Source organism: Symphalangus syndactylus, chromosome 8, assembly GCF_028878055.3.
Source record: "Symphalangus syndactylus isolate Jambi chromosome 8, NHGRI_mSymSyn1-v2.1_pri, whole genome shotgun sequence".
Lineage (NCBI taxonomy): Eukaryota > Metazoa > Chordata > Mammalia > Primates > Hylobatidae > Symphalangus > Symphalangus syndactylus.
In genome coordinates, this window is record NC_072430.2 from 140,269,796 (window position 1) to 140,290,093 (window position 20,298).

General features: G+C 47.2%; 1 protein-coding gene across 6 annotated transcripts in view; it reads left to right on the top strand.

The window, feature by feature from the left end:
* Positions 1–20,298, top strand: part of AGAP1 (ArfGAP with GTPase domain, ankyrin repeat and PH domain 1) — a 638,294-nt gene that overhangs the window by 225,257 nt on the left and 392,739 nt on the right. The gene's annotated exons all lie outside the window — the stretch shown is intronic.

The window sequence follows — 20,298 nt, forward strand, 5'->3', positions numbered from 1 at the left end:
TGTTCCATCGTATTTGGGCCCAGCTGTGATGTCTTTTGCAATGCATAATTGACCCTTACATTTTGACTAACACCAAAGCATTTCTCTTGAACGTTTTGTACATCAAAAGGAAGGATTGTGGGGTGACCTAAACTGATCACTAACAGCCCTGCTTCTTTGATTTTTCAAGTAATACATTTTACTGCACTGAAATTTCATAGTATTGTGTATGGTTTTTAAAAATACATTATTTTTAAGAGTAGGAGCGTGGGTGAGTACATCCCTTTCTTCATCTGCAAAGTGGAAGTAGCTCATCCCCTCCATGGGGCCCCATGCCCAAGGCTTCCTGGGTCAGGGGAAAGATCATGATCCCTGACCTTTTCTCATGCCCTGCAGCAGCCCTCCCTGGGCATGTGGCCTCTCACCTTTTGACTCGAGGTCCCAGGGATTGTTCTGTGGGAGTGTGAGGAGCTGACAGCAGCAGACACCCAGGTGCACCCCAGTGGGTGTGCGTCTAGGGCCCCCGGGTGCTGAAAGAATTACGAATACATGGCTCCTTGTGCCTGGAAGCCTCTTAGTCCTGCTGAATTCATGCTTCTCATGGCTGAGCCACCTTTGCCGTGTAGAACCAAGCAGGTGGCCACTGTCTTTGCCCCTCTTAATGAGACCAGGGAATGGACTTTTGCTTCCTGTTCATGTGACTGTGTGCCTCATGACAGTGGCAGGAGGGAGCCATAACTTGTTGTAATATAACTTGTAATGAAGGGAGCCATACTTGTTGTTTGGGAAAGAAAACAAATGAGAAGCCGTGTTTCTTTCATGCCACGGTCTTGCCATCCTGAAATTCCTTCTCATGCTCAGGGAGCCTGTATCTGGAAAGTGATTTCAATTTTTGTCCAGTGAGTTAGTGTTGATCAATTACCCGCGCTTTGCTTAATTGAGAAGCTTTTAGGTATAGAGTGTTGTGGGTTTGGGATATAATTTACTGTGTTGTCGCCTGGGTGTGTGGAGAGTATCAAAGGGATGTGTTGTCCTCGGGGAGTGCTGGAGGCCGACAAAGCTGATGATGGCCCAGTCTCACCTGTGGTTAGTTACCCACACAAAGGTGAGGGCACAGCTGATGGTGGGAGTGGTTGACGCCCGGTTGAGGGATTGGATTTTGAGTGAGCTCTGTGACCTTCCTGTTTCTTGGTGTACTGCTACCTTCTCATCGGACCCCCTTTCCTCTTACAACTGCTAGAGCGATCAACTAGGCAGCTACTTTGGATGAAAGGCATTTTGCTGTGTATCTGCCTGTCCAGACAGTTCCTTGGATTCTCCCTGCGCTTCTTAATGTCTGTACCCTGTTCTTCTGATTTAATTAGTGCCTGAATATCCTTTATATCCTAATACTGACCCGTGGCTGGGATATGTAGATTGCTGGGAAGGGTGAGGTGGTGAGGGCCTTCCTGTCTTCAGGGGAGAGCTCTCTCGTGGTGCAAACATTTCTGGTACAGAGCCGTCTCCAGATCCAAGCCTACTTTTCAGCAGATACATCAGATGCATTTTAGCTCCATCCCAGAGGGTAACATCTGCTGTCTTAATTGTGTGATGCATTTTGGTTGATATTTTATTGTTACAGTGAAGAGAGCCAACTCACAGATTTAGATGATTTTAAAGATGCAGTTCAAATGAGGGAAGGATGTAAATACTGTTTTTCAATTAGTGAATTAACAATGCAAAAGTGGGTAACTCCGTAGAGAGCTTGTGATTTCATGAAAGCCGTCAGAGTAAACCTCTTGTATAGACAGAGCCCTTAATTGGGTGTGCGTGCTCACACGTGTGTGTGCACACCTAGGTGTGTAATATATGTATGTGTACCTCAGTCCTAGGGCTGTGGTAACAAAGTACCACAAACTGTGGCTTAAAACAGAAATGTATTCTCACAATTCTCACAAGTCGGAAATCAAGGTGTTGACGGGGTTGGTCCTTCTGCAGGCTTTGAGGTTGAGTCTGTTGCATGTCTGTGCGCAGTTGTTGTGATTTAATTAGTGCATGAACATCCTTTATCCTAATCGTGACCTGTGGCTGGGATATGTAGATGGCTGGGAGGGGTAAGGCGGTGAGGCCTTCCTGTCTTCAGGGGAGAGCTTCTGGTGGCTGTCAGCCATCCATGCTGTTTCTTGGCTCATAGACTCCTAACTCCAGTCTCTGCCTCTGTCGTCACAGCATTTTCCCGGCTATCTGTGACTGTCCAAACTTTTTCTTATAAGGACACCAGCCATTGGATTTAGGGCCCATCCTCCTCCAGCATGACATCATCTTTACTTCATCCCATCTGCAGAGACCCTCTATCCAGGTGAGGTCACATCACAGGTCCCAGGGGTTAGGGCTTGAACGTACCTTTTAGGGGATACAGTTCAACCCGCAGCAGTGTATGTGTTATTATATACCTGTGATGTTCTCCAGGGGTGTCCAATCTTTTGGCTTCGCTGGGCTGAAAAAGAAGAATTGTCTTGGGCCACACAGAAAATACACTAACACGATAGCAAGTGACGTAAAAAAAAAAAAAATTATACACACACTAAAAACTCATGTGTTAAGAAAGTTTACGAATTTGTGTTGGGCCTCGTTCAAAGCTGTCCTGGGTGGCAGATTAGAGAAGCTTGGTTTAGACAGTCGCTGCCCTTAGAACTGTTGGAGTTGGCCCCATCACTTGGTGATGGTCACGGTTCTGCCAGTGATGCTTTTGCAAGCTCTGCTGGTGTTCTAGAACCTCACAAGGACTCATCGGCTGGCAGTGACCTTCACACCTCTGAGGACAATTTCACAGCTGCCATTCACTTCCTATAAAGAGAATCAGATGAAAATTACTTATTTGCCAATTGAGCCCTATTAGTGGCTGCTGATTAGAATCGTGTGACGTTTTGGGTGTGTGATGTGACTTCTCTTGTGGTGTGTTTATGTGCTTGATATTCAGCATACACCTGCCTCCCCCAGCACAGACCCCACATGATGCCACCCAACTTTTAACTCTCCTTTCAAAAACGAAAAAGTCAAAGGAAACAAAGCTAGGATGTCCAGTATTATGTGGAGATTAGATAGGAAATGTGGGCCTGCCCCGAGACACTTCACCCCCTGCAGGTGGGGAGAGTGTGGTATCCTCCTGAGATCTTTCCAGGTTGCAGAACTGAGTCATTGCTCTGAGACCCGTTCCCCAGGACGACTCTCTCTGTGTCACCCATGGCATCCCAGGCACCCTGGGCCATGGGCCTCCCGAGCTGTGCAGTGTAGCTCATTTGCTAGAAGGACCTGAGGACCAGAAAAGCTGAAAGCCAGCACCACATTGAGATCGTGGCACACCTGGGGAGGGCAGAAAGGTGGCCCCACAAGCTTCCCAAGATGAGACTAAACTGTATATGGATTGAGTGGGAGCTTTTATGGTTGGTTGGTCGAGAGAGACTTAAGAATGTTCATAGACCAACTCCAAGCTGCAAAATGAAAGTACCGAGAGGAAGGTGTGCCATCTGAGAGCTGCCTTTCATCCCAGATCTGGAAGAAACCCACATCCAGGTGTGAAAGTGGCAAAAGGAGGGCCGGGGCCTGCCTGCCACTGAGGCCCAGCGGCCGCCTGCAAGGGTCAGTGGTGTCGTAGCCTGCTGCCGCCACACAGAGGGATTTGCAGGGAAGGGCGTTAGCCAGGCATGATGTGGGAGCATTGGCCCTGTCATTCCCGGGTCTTCATGAGCTTAATTCAGCAGGGGTTCCTTCCTTCAGTAATGGAATCTGGAGTTTCTGATTGATTCTTAACCAACTCAAAATTTTAGGCAGAAAGCTAGCTCCAAGGCTGAGGCAGCCCTGAATGTGCCTAGGCCTACAGCCAGCGAGCTCCTGGCCGGGAGCCTGGTAATGGGGATGGCTGGTAAAGGCTGTGCCGGCCCTGCCTGCCTCCCAGAAGGGTGACCCTCCAGCCTTATGTCCAGGCTCTCCCATCTTCCCAGCGTGGGCCACACATAGGCAGCAGCTGCCCCCATGCTCTGTCCCAAAGACGGAATACATTGGTCACTGGGAGATTAGCCTCCCTCGTTCATTTTGCCGATAGAATATGATAGCCGAGGTAGCTGGAAGAGTGTGGTCAAGGAGCTCAAGGCAGCTCTTTCACTCAGGAGCCTGCCAGCGTAGGGCAGGGGAAGCCAGTGCCCTCCCAGATGGAAAAGGTACCTGGGGAGGAGGGGTGGTTTCCCTTACTATGTAAGGAAGAGTCCAAAACAGATAAGGGAGACAGGAAACCTGAACATCCAGTGCTCATGAGGAAAAGCTTTAAGAGAAAATACCAGGTGCTACAAGCAATTACAACTACCCAGGTAAGGACCAGTGAGAAACAGTGGGTGAGATTAAGCTCGACAGTTCCCTAACTCAGGAAAGTCGAATTTTTGAGCATAAGTCATAGGAAATTCTCAAACATACTTTTACCTTGTGCCTGGGAAGCAGGAAAGTACACCAGACCCATCTCATTTCTTACATCTCTCCAAGAGAGGCCTTTCGCTTGTCAGTCTGGTTTATTTGGTTCACATCAGAGTTTACTAAAGGCTTGGAGGTTCTGTAGGAAGGAATGAGCCGCTTCACCTCCTGGAGAAAGGACGTCTCGTTTCCAGCATGTCGGGGGTCAGGCTGTGTTGCACTGAGGCTGAAGGGTTCTGGGGTTTTCCACTGTGTGTTTGGTTTCTGTTGCTTGTTCCTAGTTGCTGACGTGGCGTGCTGGATGAGAGTTCTTCTGGCCACTGGCTTCTGGCCTCCAGGGCCAGCTGGCTGTACAGCCACCTGTGAGTCTTTGTTCCCGGGGTTAGCCTTGCCACCCTCCTCCAGGACTGCCTAGAATTGTTTCCTGTCATCGGGGTAGTAAATGTGTTCTCAGGAGCACGTGTATCTTAAAAATGTTTTAACGAATGTTTACTTAGTTTCTTAGAAACAAAACATGTGGTAAACACCCAGTCTTATTTTCTGGGACACATGAAGTGTGTTTAAGCTGTCAGCTCCAAAAACCCTTTCCAAGTCAAATAACTTAAAAAAAAAGTTGTCAGCTACCACTGCATCCCAGATGTTAGAGTTTATTTCTAAAGCTGTTCTTGGGTGCTGTTTAATGTTCCAGTGGAAAAAAAAACCCTGTAATACTCCAGTAACATTTGACTAGTCGTAAAATCTAGCCATTTAGATTTTTCAACCTGAATTTGACCGTTAGTTGCAACCAAGTGATTATAAACACATGATAATTTTTTAATGAAGATTATCTATAAATGTTGAGATTGTGAGCCTGCTGCTATGTTGGTTTAATAGATAAAGCAGAAGTCAGTTCAGCCATCTTCACTGATGATTTTCGGAATTAACCTGATCACTCACCATGGAAATACCATTCCCCTTTGTTCTTGTCTTCCTCTGTGTGTGACAGTCCCTAACTTGACCCCTGGCATGGAAGCCATCAGTGAGGATCAGGTGATATTTTCTAAAAATAGGTAAAGGATGCTAACATTATTACTAGATGTTCAAAAAAATAATAAAAGGGAAGCATGTTCTGTTTCATTTTGAGCAAGAAAAAAAGCTGTAAAATCAGAATAAGGAGATTGTCATGTTTTTGGCATTGACGAAATTGGCAGGACAAAGTGTGTTTTTGAGTTGGCTGTATGGAACTCAGAATGTATTGTCCCATATTGTTATAATTAATTTGACAAGAAATCCAGGGCTTACGGAAAGCCATACTGGGCCTGCGTTGGAGCCTGCATTCCAGAGAAAAGACCTTTCTGAATAAGTAACTGTGATTCAGGGCTGGGACTTACACCCGGTCTGGGAGCGCCCTGAAGAGGACAAGCCCGCTGGCTTCTGTCGGGAGTCACTGTCTCCTGAGGGCAGCGCACAGAGGCTCATGGGTGTCCCTTCACTCACAGAGCCCAGAAACAGCACAGCACATGCTGTTGACACAACTGTTGCTTTCCTAAGAAACCTCACCGCATCAGATGTTTTCTTTAAGAGGAAAAAGGAGACTAGAGCCTAGACAGTTTCACGTATGTAATTACAAATCATTTTTCCTAGAGAAATTTTACCCCAAAGGTGTTCTGAGGCTGTGGGTGCATTTACCTGTTTATTGCAGATTAACAGAGCCCTTGGATCTATCCCAGCGGAACCACATCACACACTTTCACCTGTGTTCACTGCTCCTCCCGTCTGCCCATGTCTTTGTCCGTGATCACGCCATCTCTCTGGAAGCCCAGCTCCAGGTCCAGGAAACCAGATGACAGCAGACCAGTCTGCCCCTGGCCAGGAACCGCCTGCTCTGGTCTGGAAGTCCTGGGGCCATGCCCACCGTGTTAGTCTATGCTCTTTTGGTTGCATGAGATAGTTGACCAACTTAGATTAACTAAAACAGAAAGGCAGGGAGGGGACGGGCCAGTGGTGAATTATTAACTTCTTAACTTACATCCCTGGAGCTGCCAAGGGGATGGATTTAGTTTTAGAAAGACCCTAATCTCGTGATGCGCTGAAGTTCTTGAGGAACCCTCTCCCCCATTTCTTGCCTGTGTTGGGCATCGTGCCCAGCAAGGTCTCCCCACTTGGTAGCAAGCCCTTCATGGTGGTTTCATGGTCCTTAGTGCTCAGATGTGGTGAGGAGGGAAAGGTGAGGATTTTTGTCAGTAGCTCCAGCAAAAGACTGTAAGTCAGTTCCATGTGGCCTTGTTTGAGTCACGTGCTTTTCCCTAAAACAATCAGTATCACAGGGGTTGGAGGGGATGTTTTGATTGTTCTATCCCTTGGGGTGGGGAGATGAGGTCAGCCTAATTGAGCTGAGTGGCTTGAGCAGGAGTATGATAGACTAGGGCTGGGCAGAAGGTGGACCCCAGAAAAGGCGGGGAGGCAGGTCCCAACCCTGTCTTCAGGGTTTGTCCCTTTTAAACATTTTAGCCAGGGTGGGGCTGTGGGGGGGGTGTCATGCAATGCAGTTCTCTTTCCTAATTCACAGATCAGGTTACACCCAGCTTGCACGGTTTGAACTTGGGTGCTAAAGGAGAAGCGCCTGGGGTATGTTTGAATTTACCCCAAAGCTACCTCTGGTAAATGTCTCCCTGTGACTTTTACAATCTCACGTGGGCTGTGGACCTCTGACATTTTCAGGCAAGTTTTTGCTTCTTAATCTCCAATGCTGAAAGCTGAGTCTTTGGAATGTTATACATTGTTTGGATCTTAAAAACATCAGCTCACAAAGTAATGTTTTTACATCCTTCCTCCAACATCATCAACCGCATTAGCTCACCACCACTCCTCTCCGCTTCTCCCCCAACCTATTTTATCGGTGTCAGGAAAGAGGAGCGATCAGTTTCTCAGGAGGTACCCATATTGATCATAATACAGCCTTTCTTAGGCGTAGCAGTCCAGCAGTCAGGGTTGAATAGTTTCCTGTGGAAGGTAGCATACTGAAAAAGACAAAGTGCAGAGAAAAGACAGGGTGGGGGTGCAGCATGTCCAGTTTGGGGGCCTGGCTGTGGGTCAGGATGGAGAGATTGACACTTCAGAGGAGGCCAGGAATGAAATTGAATGTGCGGAGCACACACTTCACTCATCACCGGTTAGAGCTGGGATTGCCTCTCGCAGCTCCCCATAGAAAATGCTGCGTCCTGTAAGATCGTGCCTGCCCAGTGGGGGCCTGGACACTAAGTGCCACTTCTCTGCCCATGGCAAACTCCAAGGGCCAGGACGATGGAGACTAGGGAAGTAGAAGTTGAAAGAAACTCCCAACAGCAAATTAGGTCGAGTGCCAGAAAGAATTACATCAGGAGAATCTGAGATGTAGTGAAAGTGCCCCCAAAGCTCTCCACTCCGTTTCATGCGCTACTGGCTGGCTGTGAGATCTGAAAAGGACTGGGCCAGACTGTGTGTGTGTGTGTGTGTGTGTGTGTGTGTGTGTGTGCGTGCGCGCGCACGCGCTCTTAAATCAATGTAAATTAGGCTATATACAGCTGCCAATAATCTGCAAAAGATGACAGTTTCATATGGTTCCAATGGCTTAACCTAATAAATTCATTAATGATTGACCCAGACCAGAAATGGAAACCTGATTCAACTCACAGTGTAGTCCTTTATCCATGCTTGGTGGCTTCTGGAACGCACAGTGTTCAGGAGGATTCTGAGGCAGGGTCTGGGTGCAGGAGGAGTGCTAGTGTGACAGCTGCTGGTGCCTGCCCTGGGTCCGAAAGCTGGCGGTGGTCTGTTCTTGTTGTATGAGGGCAGCCCATGTCGCCAGCATTTATTTTCTGAGCCCCATTTCTTAATGTTGTATATTTTTTAAAAAAACACCATCACAAGCAAGAAGGAAAAAATCAGCACTTGCTCTTTGAAGGTCAAATACGTTGAAATGAAAGCGTGCCTGGTGGAGCAAGAGTGGGACGGGGAGAAGGGGTAGCCAGCCTGCACCATCGCCCTCTAGACACTAAGAAGAAGGGAATAGGTTTAGGTTGGATGAAGAAGGGAGGTTTGGAGCCTGGACAAGAGCAGGGGGTGTGGAGGAATGGTCAAAACCCAGGCGTGATGTGGCCACATCATCTGGCAGGGGACAAGGCCAGCTGCTGTGTGGGTCTTCCGTGTCCCAGGGACGGAGAGAGGAGAAGTGGGGTTGGCCGGGCAGGCATGATAGAGTCAGAGCGGCTGGGCTCCAGGGCTCTGGGGCTCCAGCCGGGCTATTAGCAGGAGCACTGGCTTTGGAGGGGGACTTAAGAGGACAGATAGGGGAATCCCCAGGCCACCTCTGGACCTTGACACTAATGGGATGAGCTGCTGGAACCCATCACCATGAAGCCCCCTGCGCTAAGTAGGGCATGTGCCCCTTCAGGAGCCGCATCCACTTATTGGGCCTAAGAAAACTGGTTCCCAGGTGTGTTTGGACTGTCTAGAACCATGTGACCTGGCACCCACTTTAACTTGGGCAGCATCTCGGCTGGGAGCCCCAGGGAGTCTGGCAGTGCCTCAGTGGCAGATACAGCTCGTTCCAAGATGTTCCAGAGGCAGGAGGTTCCTGGAAGAACCACTGGGCCTTGCAGGGTCAGCTCAGCCTGAGAGCCAGTGACCCCCTCCCCTACGAGGATGCTGTAGGGGTGGTCTCACAGCGGTCTCACCTCTGCCACCTGTGGATGAGAGGCTGGACCAGGTCTTGGTGCTTTCCAGCTCAGAGCGTTGGTCCACTTGGATATTCTTGGGGACCAAAATCCTAGCTAGGATGGGGACAGAGGCCTGGAGACAACCTGCTGGCCTCCTTCCATTAAAGCCATTACAGTGTCACCACAGGATTGTAAGAATTACAAATGCGTTTCCCAGAGTCCCCAGAGAAAAAGGAGTCTGGCAGTTAGAAGAGTGAAGTGCATCTGTCAACAAAAGAAATACCAAAGATGAGACTACAGCAGCGACCTGTCACCTCGTCTGCGTTGCTGCTGCCTGAGAACAGAGGTCTTTAGTTTTTCTAAAGGGTCGTAAACATAAAAACAAAGAAGGATACAACATGCAAGGCCTAAAATATTTACTTTCTGGCCTTTTACACAGGCAGTTCGCCAGCCCCCTACCCTACAGTGTGGAAAAACGGCGTAGAATAGTCAAATCGCATAGGATTTCTTGGTTTCTCCATGCAGGCTTATCGAATAGCAACCACCCTTTCTTAGTTTCTTGAAACAAGCACCTTATTTACATTCAGAGAATCATATGTGGACAAACAGCTCATAAGCCCGTACTTTTACATACTCACTTCCTGAATTGCATATTGAAAAAGAGAGTTCATGTAAAGCAGATTATTTTTTAATCTAAAGTTATGTTCACATAGGAAGCACTAGTGTAGAGAAGTAGGGTCTGAGGGACGAGGAGCCTGTGTGCCTGTGTAGGCAGCTGAGTAACTGCCGAGGGGCCCCCGCTTGGCACTCTGCTGTCCCACTCGCTTCCACCCTCTCTGGATTCTAACACCATTGTGTTACATTCTAATGCCATTGTGCACCCATCTCAGGTCATGGTGCTGTTACTTGGTGAGAAAGCCTTATTTCAATACCCCAGATGAGGAGTTAGGCACTTTCTCCAGTTCTGCAATGCTCTTTCATTTACCTTTTTTTTTTTTTTTTTTTTAAAACGAGACAACGTCTCACTCTGTCACCTGGGCTGGAGTGCAGTGGTGCCATCATAGCTCACTGTACTTCGAACTCCTGGGCTCAAGTGATCTTCTCGACTTGGTCTCCCAAAGTGCTGGTATTACAGGTGTGAGCTGCCGTGCCTATTTACCTTTTTTATGCTTAAAATAAATGTACAAAATATTAAAAATCATTTTCCTCCCAAGAACCAAACGTGTATTACTAAATATGTTTAGTTGACCACGCAGGCTATTTCAGAGACAGCAGGAGATGCTGAAATACTCAAGCACCACTGCGTTGGTGGGTATCGGAAGATTTTCAGTCAATAGTTTACTTATTTGGTTATAAATTAGGTTTTATTGGGTGGAGCCCATCATTGTGTGACTATTTTTTTCTTCAGAATGGTGATTGAAAAGCAGCCCCCAACCGTTTTCTCCGGGAGGTGCAGGCTGAGCCTGCCTACACCTCTCCCCCAACCCCCGCCCCCAGCCCGGCTCTCCTTGTCTTACGTGAGTCAGTTTCCTTCTGCTGCTGCTCTGGACAAAAAACTCCATCAGGGCAGAGACCTTGTCTTGTTCACCCTATTCCTGGCATCAAGGCTGTGTCTGACATGTAATGGGGTTGGCTGTTTGTTTGGTGGTGGTTGAGATGACCAAGATGTTCTTGACCTGTGTAGGGTGGTAATGGAGAAACAGGCATGGGCCCTTGTGGTATAGTTGGAGAAAAGGAGCTCACACTAATAGAAACCAGATTGTATCATTGGCTGAGTATACAGCAGATGCATTCCCCTTTGTCATTTTATCACTTGCTTACCTGGAAGCTCTGGTCTGACTTTAGGAACATGCCACACACTTGGATAAACATGGGCTCCTTTACTGGAGATTTATAGAATCTTTTCCCTAGAGCCATTTGAGAAGCACTTGTCCAAGACGTGCTATTTTATAGGCTATTTTGATGTAAGGGAAGAGACATATCCTGGATCTTCTAGAAAGCATGGAATTATGACTGTGTATTAGGAAGAGACCTGGCTTTCCTATGGGGATTGAACAGGAGACAGGCATCTCTCATGTTCTGGTTGTTGCAGTTTTGCTGCTTCTGTTCATTGAATTGGCGTTTCAGAACTCTCCCTTCATGTGTGAGTTTCCATTTGGAAATGGTGTAGTCAACATCGTAATGTAGCAGTGATTCGTTAATTTTTATGAGCCACTTGTGACGTTTCAGGAAGCTGACAGACAGCCGACATGGATTAGCTCATTTATACATAGGGGGAAACAGAGGCACCAGAGGCCACAAAAGCTATTCAGGGTCACACAGCCTAGAGGTATGGGCCTGAGGTGGATTCTTGGAGGGTGGCTCAGAGCCCATTCCCCTCCATTGCTGCCCAGAGGGCCGCCAGTCATTTCATGGTCAGCAGATGTGCTGAAGGGGTTCAGAAGGACTTCTCCTCACCCAGTGGACTGGAGCTGAGCCCACACATTGGGCTGGGTGAGACCCCAGAGCAGCTGCTGAGCTATTGAAAGAAGTGTGAGTTCTGTGAAGCTCTTTGGGAGTATGTGAGCTCTTCGGGAGTCTGGGGTCTTCTTCCAACAGTGGATTTGCAGAAAGTTCCTAGTGTGCAGAAAGTTCTGAGGCCAGGCACAAGCGGGACCCCATGGCTGGTAACAGGCCTGAGCTGGCAGCCCAAGGAGGTGAGCGGTCATTTGCAGGCCGACTTCTCTTTCCGGAAGGCCTTCCTCTTGTTTTCAGGCCATTATCTCAAAGTGAAGTCTTTTAGAACTTCACAGGAAAAACATGCTGTGGGCTTTATGGCATGCTTGCCCTTTTAAGGTTTTATGATGTTGCAGGGCATGTTTTATTCTTTGCAGTACAGTCATGTGTCACTTAGTGACGAGGATTTATTCTGAGACGTGTGTTAGGCGATTTCGCTGTTGTGCAAACATCATAGAGTGTGCTTACACCCGCATGGTGTAGCCTACTACACACCCAGACTGTGTGGGAGGGCCTGTTGCTCCTAGGCTACAACCTGGACAGCATGTGACTGTACTGAATATTGTAGGCAATTGTAACTCAATGGTAAGTGTTTGTGTGTAATCTAAACATAGACAAGGTACAGTAAAAATATGTTAATGTAATCTCATAGGACCACTGTCGTTTATGTGCTCTGTAGTTGACTGAAGTGTTGTTACAGTGCAGGTGACTGTATCTGAGATTCCGCAGCTATTAGAGAACGCTTTGTTGAGATAATGCTATTTTGCAGTAGTTTTAAGTCTTTTTTACTTTGTTTTTTTTTTTTTATTTTTAGTCTTATGTCTGCTTTTCTAAGGATAGTGTTTTTTTAGGGGGAAAAAACTAATCAAATCTAATGAAGTTGCTTCTGCTGACAGTTGGATGTCATTGTATACTGATGATGGAAATTGGTCCGTGTGAACCAGCCTACATGACCTCGCCAGACTTTTTGTTTCCATTTTAGTTTGTTTGTTTATTTGTTTGTTGGTGAGACAGAGTCTCACTGTGTTGCCCAGGCTGGAGTGCAGTGGTGCAATCTCAGCTCACTGCAACCTCCACCTCCCAGGTTCTCCTGCCTCAGCCTCCCGAGTAGCTGAGATTACAGGCGCCTGCCACCATACCCAGATAATTTTTGTGTTTTTAGTAGAGACAGGCTTTTGCCATGTTGGCCAGGCTGGTCTCGAACTCCTGACCTTAGGTGATCCGCCCACCTCGGCCTCCCAAAGTGCTGGGATTACAGGTGTCAGCCACCACGCCTGGCCTGTTTTTATTTTAGTTTTTAAAATATGTTACTTGGAAGAGAGAGCTCAATAGGTTTTATGTGTTAAGCTGCCAAGTTTTGTTTTTCTCAAAGCTCTTGGAAGTCAAGATGTAAGGAAATTAAATTTTAACTATTGGGCAAGAAACTTTTCTCAAACACTAGTTTTTCAGCTTCTTTTTGAGCAGCAATATATTTTTTCAAAAATATTTTAAGTATAACTTTTACTAGTTCAAGTTTGTACATTTGTACATTTGTTGAAGACAGCAATGAAGTTATTTTCGTGAACACAAAATAAGACCTTCGGGTCTCCAGGTTTCAGTTTTATATCTGGTTTTTCATCCAATTAAGTTTGTTTTTGTTTACTTTGTATCAGTAATACCTGAGCTACTCGGGTAAGTCTAAGTCTTCTCCTCTTTTTTTTTTTTTTTTTTTGGCGAGGAGACGGAGTCTGGCTGTCACCCAGGCTGGAGTGCAGTGGTGTGATCTCGGCTCATCACAAACTCCACTTCCTGTGTTCAAGCCATCCTCCTGCTTGTGTGCATTCAGAGATGTGCTGAAGGGGTTCAGGAGGACTTCCCCAACCCTTTCTTTAACATATCAACCTACTTGTAATTTCAAGTGCTCTTCAATTAAATAGATCCAAAGTCTTAAATAGGAGTAGCGGGTCTTCAAAAATTCCAAGTTGGGTCAGTAAAAGCAACTGTTCTCATTCCTTAGAAGTTGTCAGATAGAAGCCTTCTAAGTCATGGTAAACATTAAACCCACCATAACATACTTTGAAGAGTCAGCTGGTTAACAGTCCTTACTGCTTACCTGACATGTCACTCCTGAGAAGGTGGATGCCTCCCATAGCTGTGTGCTTGTCTGCATAATTTTCAGGTGCAAACAAATGCGGGCCAAGGTTGTTGAAAGGCCAGTGTGAAACTGCAGCCTTCCAGCCTAAGCCACAGCAGGTGGGCTCTGTTTTGCATAGGAGTTTACCCATCACGGCCACATGTTCCGTGTTCTTGGTCTCACTTTTATTTGGTAGCACACTTGAGTGCAGGTTTGTTGTTGTGATACAGTTTAAAAAACAGACGAATGTGTGTGTATATATATGTGTGTATATATGTGTGTGTATATATATGTAAAGCATGTATATGCATATTATACATGTATATATATATGTAAAGCAGCCTTTTTTTTTTCTTTAATTCTTTTTATTTTGGAGACAGGGTCTCACTCTGTTGCCCAGGCTGGAGTGCAGTGGGGCAGTCATGGCTCACTGCAGCTTCAAATTCCCAGGTGCAAGCGATCCTCCTGCCTCAGCCTCCTTAGTAGCTGGGACTACAGGCCTGTGCCACCATGCCCAGCTAAATTTTAATTTTTTTATAGACACGGTCTCATTATGTTGCCAGGGCTGGTTTTAAATTCCTGAGCTCAAGCACTTCTCCCACGTAGGCGTCCTAAAGTTCTGGGATTACAGGTGTGAGCCACTGCGCCCGGCCATGTAGGCAGTTTTGAACTCACTGATGCCTCCTTGGAAAAGTGCTCCTTGGAACTCACTTTGAAACCCTGCTACTCTGAGGTGTTGCAGCCAATAAGAAACCCCCCCTCGGCCAGTGTGTGCCGTTTTTCCCCAGACCTTTTCTCATCTTGAAAGTTGTGAATCTGTGTCACATTTTCCTGGTGTATCGCGTGCACTTTTGATCTGCAGATTCAGATCTTTCTGCGTCTCAGGAACATTCCTTTGTCTTTTATCTTCGAATAGTCTTTGAGTTCTTTTGTTGCGGATGTGTTGTCAGAGATACCATTTATCCTTTTGTTTAGGTCCATTTGTCAATGAACTTGTCTCTTAAATACTTTACCTCTGTCTTTTTAATCTCATTGACTGTGTCTATTTCAAGCCATTCCTCTGTGTCAGAAACTCAGCTTTCAGCCTTGTCTCCTTACTTTTTCTAATTTTATTCATCAGTTCCCCAAATGCCATTTTGATCCTCAGATCTGGACGTTTCCGTTTTATCTCATGTTGTTTCAAATTCTCATCCTGGAGTTTCTCGTCTCATGGAATGGCTGTTCTTTCTTAAGTCACATTGGAGTGGGAAGCGGTTGTAAAGGATTTCCTTCTGCTTTTTGAGCTTTGTTTTCTTCTCCATCGTTGCTTTGTTTCTATTCTGTTCCCTTCCCTTCTTCCTCTCCCCAAGCCTCTCCCGCCTTCCCGTTCTCCCTGCTGGGGAGCCTTTGCTTGCATAATGTCCCCAGCCCTGCTCTTCAGCCTTCTTGGCTTGGACCTGTCTTCCCAGACATTGTCTTTCCCTGAGACTGACACTGACCACCCTCATTCTGAGTCAGATCTAGGCTGTTGGGAGCCCCTGACCGCCCTGCTTCCTGTGGTGGGAGAAGGTGAGGGAGAGGAGATGCTCTCATCCTGAGTGTCCTGGATGGGATGGGCTGGACCATTCTACCCACATTCCCAATTGCCGGACCTCAGCCCCCTCCCCCAGCCAGCCGCAGGGGTGTTGGGGGCATCTGTCGAGTCTCCCTGCCCCTGCTGCGGGACCTGAGACTGGATGCCGTTCTCCCAGAGATCCCAGAATTTACTGAGAATCCATGCCCTGCCATCCCTCTAGTCGGAGGGAGCTGCCTCGCATTGAAGGAGTCTGCCCTTCATTAGGGACCAGGGTTCTGCTCTTCCTGGGAATTTACCACGTCCTCTTCCAGGTTCCCTTCACCCGTCCTGGGGGGTGGGAGGAATATATCATTGTTCCCCTTGAGGTGCCCCCCTGCGTGGGTCACTTCTCCTGCTCACCAGGCAACGCGGGCGTCTTCTTCACCTCCAGAGAGCCTTTGCCGGGCCATTCACTTCCAAGGCTTTGTTATTTCCATTCCTCAGTCAGGAGACCAAAAGGATGAGGCCACGGCTGCCCCTTCCGTTTCTTCCCTGCACACTTTGGGGTGAAGTGATGGGGTGGCGTTGGCTCAGGTTGTAGGAGAGCTGAGGAGGCTCTGCCCAGCTCAAATCTTCCTTTTTGTTCCTTAGAGCCTGCATTTTTTGAGGTTTATTATGTAAAGCTGTGCCCCTTTTCCTGTTGGATGGTGAAGTTCCTTCCTTCTGGCTTTAATGTTTCTCCCTTGTTTTATTAGGAAAGAAAATTCATTTATAGTGAAGTTCTAATCTGCCATCTTAACCTGGAGTTTGGCTTTTTTCTTTTTCTGTGTTCTTTTTGTACCTTACTTAGATCTGGGTTAAATGAAACCATGAGAGACCGTGGCCTGCCCAAGGGAATTGTGTGTTAAGTGCTCACTTCACTGCGGGTCAGAACCCAGGAGTGTTTCACCCACTGAAATAGTCAGCAGTCACCACGTGCAGGGTCCTCACTCACTGCTGGTACCTTTGTGTAGTAGTTACTTTGTATTTTACGATGTAAATTTTAAAAAGTTGGGAGAGGAAATGAAATCTGATTTGGCTAAATATTGTAAACAAAGATGTTACCAATAAAACCTTTTTCCCAGTGTATAAATAATATGTGGTCCAAAATTCCTTTTAAATGTCACAATACAAAACTTTTCCAAAACCCCAACATTAGCGACTGACTTCAGTATTTTTATCAAAGTTAAATGAGCCAAATTAATTTTTTACAAATTTCTGGCGCATTCATGATTGAAATTTTAAATATTCTCCTAGGGAAAAACGAGGGATGATTGTCCTTTTATCCATCTCATCCCACTAGTTAAAAATAATTAAGGAATAATACAGTTTGCAGATTTTCTCCCGACGTCATCATGGCACTCAGTAACAGAGAATATTGTAGATGAATTTTGAAAATGTTTTCCTGGAAGAGAATCCCAAATGCGTGGCTGGAAGGGACCCAGGACCCACCAGCCATGCTCCTCCTGCCTTTCTCCCTTCCAGTCTGAACCCCACAGCACTGGGTGGTTGATGAGGCGTGGCCAGCTTGCATCTGCTGAAAGAACCGGGGTGGCTCCACTGCATCTTGATCAGACACTGCCATGAGGTCCCTCCCCTCTCTGATGGCAAAGGGAAACAGTGGGCTCTACACATGGAGCTTTGAAGTCAAGAGTCATTTTCATTCTTAGCTCAGGCATGAAAAAAAAGAGAATAATGAAAATTAAAAACCCTTTAAAAAGATAAAAATCAACAGTAAAAAATGAAAGTTACAGACAGGTGTCTGTCTTTTTAGTTTCCTAAGCACAGTGATGATTATTGGAGCTAAAGACGAGGCCACCCTTCCCGAGTGTGAGTGGAGTAAGGATAAAGTCCCGCCTCTCTGCCCGTTTGATGTTGGCCCTGTGGGCGCTGCAACACGCAGCAAACACGGAGGCTGCCAGCTTTGTTTCTATAGGGCTTGTCTTAGCAGAAGTTCACATGGAAGAGAGGAGGGGTAAGAAGCAGTCAGAGCGTCTGGATTTGAGTCTTGGTCCTGCCGCGTGCTGGCCGTGGAGCTCTTGCTCTGTGTCTGAACTCCTTTTCCTCTTGAGTGGATTTGGGTGTTGCCAGTGATGTTTGCATCATAAGATGGGGTGAGGGCTAACTGAGATGATGTGGGAAAGCAAGTGCTTTGTAGATGACGGTGTTGGAAGGCACACTGTCGTTGCCATAGCTGTCGCTTGGAGGACCGTTAATGATACGTTGATAGCTTTCAGTTCAGTTAGCCAAAATGACAGAAATGCCAAACATCTGTTGCAATGTTGACTCCCGAAGAGCCCTTTTTTTTGGAATGGGAAAATTCAGTTTTGTATTTTTTTTTTTTTCTTAAAGCAGAAATGACAGCATAGATGATCTCCCTCTCCGACTTGTCTCTGTGTGGACTGCACTTGTGTTGAAGAGGTTCCCCTGTAGCTCCACTTCCCGTGAATGCGGAAACTTGAAGGAACCCAGTTGTTTTACTTCCCCCAGCACCCCACATTTAAAACTGGCTCTCACATTGTGAGACAGGATTCAGAACAGTAATCATGAAAGGCTATGAGGACTTAGAAAAAGGTATTTAAAAAACAAAGGAGTGTAGCTGTATCCTTTTCTTCCTGGTGTGCTGTTCATTCACGGTGAACGCATCCACTTCAACATCTTGGTGGAAATAACTCAGTTCCACCTTCCATATACTTTTCTCTCTGCAGTGTGGGATTTAGGGAGAAATTGAGACCTCGACTCGCTTACGAATACAAGCTCAAGGGCAAACTAAGGCACCCAGCGCAGTTTCCACATGTTCTGGGAACCCTGAACACTTGCCCTGGGGTGAACCAGAAACATAATACATTGCACATTGCACTTGAAGTTGAGTTCAGACAAGAAGATGGTACCGCTGTATCCCCAACTAGCTCAGACAAGGTGAGAGTACTCCATTCTGCTTTAAACTCAGTGCAGAAAGGCAAGCCCGGAAGGGATGCCGGTTCTGTTCTCACCTCCCTCTGCTCTAGGCTGGGGATGCCACGTGATGCCGTTTACCTCCCGTGATATCCTTGTGTCCTGGGGAAGCACAGATTTCAGTGAGACTGGAACTCTGTTTTCCCCTCTCACTGAGATGCTGTCACAGCTGCCCAGCGACCTGGTTCCACCTTAGGGTCAGGCAACTGCGGCCAGTCTGTCTGGTTCCTCAGCCTGGGGGTGCCCGCCGTTGGGAGGGGCTGTGGTTCCAGGGTGGGCGCTGGTCCCTGCCTGCGGAGCTGGCCTAGCACCTGTTCACAGGTGGGCCTGGGCCAGATGCGTGTCTGACAGGGACGTCAGGTTTGGGGAGACTGAAAACCATTTTTGAGAATGAGGTTATGCTGATGTCACTTAATGTTACGTCATCATAATTGGCAGCAGAGAAGGTTGCACATCACTCATGGCAGATCTGTCACATGGGCCATGGGCCAAGCTGTACCATCAGGTGCTGGGAGGATACAGGTGGGCAAAACAGACCTCCAGGAAAATACGTGGAAATGGGGACAAAATAGGCATTTCAAAAGCTACATTCAGCTTGGAACTGGATGTAAAATTTGATGATATCCTCTGGGATTTTGGTGGAAAAAAGATCTCCCTTTGGGAGGCTGAGGCAGGTGGACTGCTTGAGCCCAGGAGTTCAAGACCAGCCTGGGCAACATAATGAGGCTCCATCTCATCTATCCAGGTGTGGCGGCACATGTCCGTGGTCCCAGCTATTCAGGGAGGCTGAGGTGGGAGGATCTCTTCAGCCTAGGCAGTCGAGGCTGCAGTGAGCCATGTCCATGCCACCGCACTCCAGCCTAGGCAACAGAGTGAGACTGTGTCTCAAAAAGCAAAACAAAACAAAACACAACAACAATGAAAAATCTAATGACTGGGATGAGATCTGATGAAATGGTGGGGTTGAATTTCCAATGATGCAAGTGGTGGTGCCTGCGGAATACCAGCTTGTTGCCAACCATGCTGTCATCCTAACGCTCTCCTTCTGTGGTTAAAGTGGTTCAAGTGTAGAAAATGAATTTTCAAGTGTTACCTACCTGCCAGCCCAGACTTCTCAAGGCCCAGTGGTCCTACTGAGCTGAGCCTGCTCCCATCAGTAGTGCCCTGCAGGACCTTTTGAAAATTTCCCCAGTAAAGACATTGAACCTTTCTTATAACCTGGCTGCTGGAGCACCTGGCTAAATTTTATCTTCTTATTCACCTTTGGGTTCGTGGCAAATACTTAGCAGTATTTAATTTTTGCCTTCTAAGTGTAATACGAAGAAAAATTATGCAAATCAATTACCAGTATCTAGTGTTTGAAATTGTAAAATGCTGAAATGAACTGTTAATTATACTCTGTATCTGTGGGGGGAATGTAAACTGACTTTAGGATTCAAGGAGACCTTGCTGATGAGAGAAGGAATCACTGCTCCTTTTAGAGACAATGAAAGTTGGGCCTGGAGTCCTTTGCTTGAGGTCATAAAGCCAGAGACTTTAGGAGAGCAGAAATGAGAAGGCTCAGTGCCCTCCTAGGGAACCTTTCGTAACTTGAATATTGTGATTCAGCCACCTGGAAGCTTCATTTGTGAACGTGACTCTGCAGAAACATGTTAGAGGAAGCAAAGGAGAGGATGGACGTGAAATCCATCCTGTGCGTGCTCACCTGACATGCAGCAGGGAGGGTCATCTGCCAAGGTGTCATGGTCATTCCACGAGAGCTGGGTGGTGACATTCCCCAAGTTCCCACTCCCAGAGAGGTAGACAGCGAGGGACACTGGCGTTGCAGGGCCCCTGGGACAGGCTCCACTCCTCCCTTCTTGCTCTGGAGGTGACACAGTCCTAGTGATTGAGGAATGGGACCTGGGGCCAGCGTGCTCCAACAAGATGAAGCCTCATCAAAGTTGAACCCTAGGGTTCATCAAGCAGGGAGGGTACTAGGGCAACTGTCAGAGGGCAGAGCTGGAGCTGGGGCCCTGTAGGGCACTCAGTGTCCGGAGGGCACAGAGGAACACGTGGGGCTCAGG